Genomic DNA, 5044 nt, shown 5'->3' on the forward strand with positions numbered 1-5044 from the left:
TAGGTTTACGCCCCTTTTGATCCTCCAACAGAATTTTCAGACAAACTAGAAACCCACATATATTGGAAATTGAAGGGTGTATTAAGCCGGTGGTGTAATCAGGGCACCTCAGGGCAGCTATTTCATATATAATTTGGGGGGTAGCTACACGTCCAATTTTTCAATGTAACACTTGAACTTACTGAGAACAGCATAAACTTGTTGCAGAGACATTCAATACAGGGCTGTATTACCTACAGGTTTCCTTCATCTGTACAAAGAATTAACATGTTCGTTCTTTGGATGGACGACGGAATCCGCCCATGCATAGAATGGAGTCTATGACACGGGCAGAGACATGCGCGCGCGCCTTAGTCCGCCGGCGGGTGTGAGCTGTGGAATGCGTGACGAGTTATTCGTCGCTATTCCGCAGTGTGCAAGTACTCTAAAACAAAAAAATGGCGCTTCGGTATATTACTTGTATTCTATGCAGTTCAAGAAAAATGACCTTTTCAAGGTAACAATAGCATTCAAAAGCAACTGCATAATAAAACGGAGGTTGTATGTACAGTACTTAACATCATAGACTGTTGCTTAGATACAAGTCATTTCTATTGTAATAGATATGCAGGCAGTAAACCTGGTTCATTGAAATGTTTCCTTTTTTTAATATGTAAAGAGAACAGGCAGTACACAGATTCATGTAGTTATGGTGGACTGTAATTTCTGTACTGATACAATGTATAGTAAATTATTCAGTTAGAGTATTATATGTCCATAGCATAAAAACACCTAATCTGATGAAACAGGGAAGTGAGAATTTTGAGCACTGTCTCCACCCATGTAATTATATGAGGATTATCTAGCTTGTTTAGTGAATGCTGGATGGGACTGACCTATGCAAGGTCCTCCCTATAGTCTTGTAAACCATGGTTTAATTACCTATGTAAAAGGAACAGGTGTAGGATTATGCAAAATGCAATGATCACTTCAATATGTCTTAATCCTCTTCCTCTGACCTCTTCTTGTGTGTGCCGTTTTTTTTTTGTTTGTTTTTTTCATAAATTTTTCCAAGGCACTTCCAGCTGGTTCTTATATTTCTTGTCTAAAATGTAAAACATTATTTGGAACAGTGTGATAACTTGGCCCATAAGCTCATTTACTCCTTCAAGGGAGGGTCCAGCATTGGGTTGTGTTTTTCCTGGTATATTTATGGTCGTCACAGACGGAGTCAGCAGTTAATGAGGTCAGAAGGAAACTATAACTACAAAATTGACTGCCTTACCACCACGGTAGCAAACTAAACTTACCCCATAAGGTTGATAATCGAAAACCGGGTAGGGGGCCATAGTACAGTCTGATTGATTACCAGGTTGTATGCCCATTTGGGCAGGAAGGAAGCATGGGGACATGCCTGCTTCCTACTGGTCAACTCACAACAATTCAACATGAATTTTATTTCTGACATATTAAATAACAGAGTATCTCCCAAAGTAAATAATGGAAATTAAGAAGAGTCCCAACCATTTACCAGGAATTTTTTCAAGCTTCGAGTGCACCGCGTGAGAAATGCACATCGTATCCTGCTTTATAAACATGAATTCCTTATTCTCCAGAGAGGCAGCTACATTGTGCTCGAGTTTTGCTCTAAGTGTGAAGGATGTTGCTAAGAAACTGATTGCTAAGTGTGATCGAGAAATGCTTGCAAAGTTTTTTTTATGGCAGACGCTAAAGATGAGATAAATGAACACAAACAAAGCAATTTCAAAGTCAAGGTGAAAATAGATTTTGGAAGCAGCACAAAGGGCTTTAAAGCCACTAGAGAGTGAAGAAGGCTCACACAGCATTTTCTATTTTAACCAGTGAGCAAACAGGTTTTCCCACCTCCTCCCGCTGGCAACCTTTTGACATTTATTGCAACCAAAATAGAATATGTACCTTACAAATGCTTGAGTAAATGGGTGACAGCTTATGCAACATTTTCCAAAATGATTTTGCCAGTGGCACTATCCATTATCTACCATCCTTGCCTTCTCTATAAGAAGTTTGTTTGATACATTGCTTTCTTATTATTATTAAAACATGAAAATTGTCTTGCCCTGACTATCTTTTGCCTTATTCTATACCTTCCAGCAGCCTACAACTGAAACGGTGAACAGTTAATTGGAGCATAGTTTTTATATAGTTCTCTAAACTTTATTCTTTTGCATTTCCACCTTCCTGTCAGTTATTTCCTTTAGGTCCAAAAACAATAATTGTTGCAATTTTTAACCCACAAAAAAGTCTATTCAACATTAAGTAGGGCCTAGGAAAATTATATACATTATCTCTGATGCTGGGCTTAAAATGGAAAGATAAAACACATTTTATTGCCTTTTTCAGTTCTTAATGTGGAAATAATGGATGAACATAAGATAATGAAAAATAAAAATTGGTAGGTTGGGTTTACACTGGCTTTTCCATCCATCTCACATTTTCTGTTTCAGTATGTGTTGGTTATGTTCCCCCTACGGTAATGTGCTGTGCCGTCTTATTTTGGGGAAAGATAAGATAAGATAATCCTTTAATAGTCCCACCATAGGCAAATTCAGTGTGTTACAGCAGCATAGATATTATACATACAAAAAGCTAAAAAGGTAAAGTAAAGGTATTACGATTAAAGTAGACAAAGAGAAGAAAAAGGTAAAAATTATACAATAAAAATATTAGACTATTTTAGTTCTGGGTAGGTTGTCTGGGTAGGTTGTACAGCCTAACCGCTGCAGGAAGGAAGGACTTCCGATATCACTTCTTCTTGCACTTTGAGTGAATTAAACAGTCACTGATAGTACTGCCCAGTGCTGTCACGGTCTCATGCATAGGATGGGAGTCATTCTCCCATATGGAGCTGACCACTGACAAAATCCTTCGCTCCCCCACCACCTGCACCGGTTCCAGGGGGCTTCCAAGGACAGAGCTGGCCCTTCTGATCAGCTTGTCCAGTTTGTTCCTATCGCTGGTTGATATGCCGCTCCCTCAGCAGGCCACTTCAAAGAAGATGGCTGATGCCACTACAGAGTTAAAGAAGGTCCCAAGAAGTGCCCTCTGGACTCCAAAGGCCCTCAGCCTCTTGAGCAGGTAGAGCCTGCTGTGACCCTTTCTGTACAGTGTGTCCATTTGATCAGCCCAGTCCAGCATATTATTGAGGACCACACCCAGATATTTATACGTGTACACTGTGTCAATGTCCGTCCCCTGGATGTCCACTGGACTTAGAGGAAATTTGCGGTTGCGGAAATCCACCACCATCTCCTTTGTCTTTCCAGCATTAATCCTCAGGTGGTTCCGCTGACACCAATCAATAAAATCCCAGTTTACCTCTCTCTACTCCCTGTCGTCTTCACCTGTGATGAGGCCTACTATTGCAGAGTCATCAGAGTACTTTTGTAAGTAGCAGGTAGGTGAGTTGTACCTGAAGTATGCAGTGTACAGTGTGAAGAGGAAGGGAGCAAGAACTGTACCCTGTGGTGCCCCCGTATTACAGATGACAGAATCTGACACGCAGTCCCAGGCTCTCACATACTGAGGTCGATTTGAGAGGTAGTCTAGGATCCAGTTTGAGAGATAGAGAGCCACTCCAACAAAGGCCAGCTTGTCTCTTAGTAGCCTCGGCTGTATGGTGTTAAAAGCACTGGAGAAATTGAAGAACATTATTCTCACAGTGTTCCCTGGTTTCTCCAGGTGAGAAAGGGCTCTGTGTAGAAGGTGGATGATGGCATCATCCACCCCAATGCCCGGCCGATAAGCAAACTGGAGAGGGTCCATGGCTGGGCTCACTACAGGGCGGAGATGTGTGAGAACAAATCTCTCCAAGACCTTCATCAAGTGGGATGTCAGTGGTACAGGCCTATAGCCATTCAGTTCCCTTGGATGTGGTGTCTTTGGAACTGGTACCACACATGATTGTGATTTCCACAGTTGTGGTACAATTTCTGGCTTTAGGCTCATATTAACCCCTAGACGACCCTGGACGTACAGTTACGCCATGGAAGTCTGTCACCAGACGACCCTGGACGTAACTGTACGTCCTGGGTGTTTTTCCTGCTATGAAGCACGCTCCGGAGCGGAGCGCGCTTCATAGGAGGTGGGGGCCGGCTGCAGTAAGTAGCCGGCACCTCACCGCTAATGAAAGGCTGCAGCGATCGCGCTGCAGCGTGTCATTAACTCCTTAAACGCCGCACGTTTAAGTGTAAGTGACAGGGGGAATCCCCTGTCACTTACCGATGGGAACCCCCGCAGTGTGACAGTGGGGGTCCTGATCATTAAAACGGACCCCCTGGACAGGCAGGCTCAGTGAGCAGATCGCCTAATACACTGATCAATGCTATGCCTATGGCATAGCAATGATAAGTGTATGTAAAAGTCCCCCAAAGGGACTTCAAATGTGTAAAAAAAAAAGTAAAAATCACTATTACACTACCCCAAAGCCCCTCCCCCAATAAAAGTTTAAATCATCCCCCTTTCCCATTATATAAATAAAACATATAAAAATAAATAACTAAACATATAATATACCGTAGCGTGCATAATTGTCCGATCTATTAAAATATAACAAGCGTCATTGAAAACGTCGAACGGCGTACACGAAAAGAGGAAAAAAAGTGCATGGATTACCGATTTTATGTTACATTATATATATATAAAAATAATAAAAAGTGATCAGATCGTCTGATCTTTACAAATATGGTATTAATAAAAACTAGAGATCATGGCAGAAAAAATGACACCCATATATCCCCGTAGGTGAAAAAATAAAACTGTTATAAGCGTCACAATAGGGCTATTTTATTTATAATTAATTGCCAAAAAAAGGATTTCATAAAAAAAAATATATATAACATTAGAGAATCTGTGTAAACCTGCATATGGTTGTGTTCGGGCTGACCTATAGAATAATGGCATCATGTCACTGTTACCATATAGTGCATTACGTAGACACAGGAACCCCCCAAACGTTACCATATTGCATTCTTTTTTACGATTTCACCTATTTATATCTTCATAAATAATAACTTTGGGAATCCGT

The sequence above is a fragment of the Dendropsophus ebraccatus genome, chromosome 3, assembly GCF_027789765.1.
Source record: "Dendropsophus ebraccatus isolate aDenEbr1 chromosome 3, aDenEbr1.pat, whole genome shotgun sequence".
In the NCBI taxonomy this organism is placed as follows: Eukaryota; Metazoa; Chordata; class Amphibia; order Anura; family Hylidae; genus Dendropsophus; species Dendropsophus ebraccatus.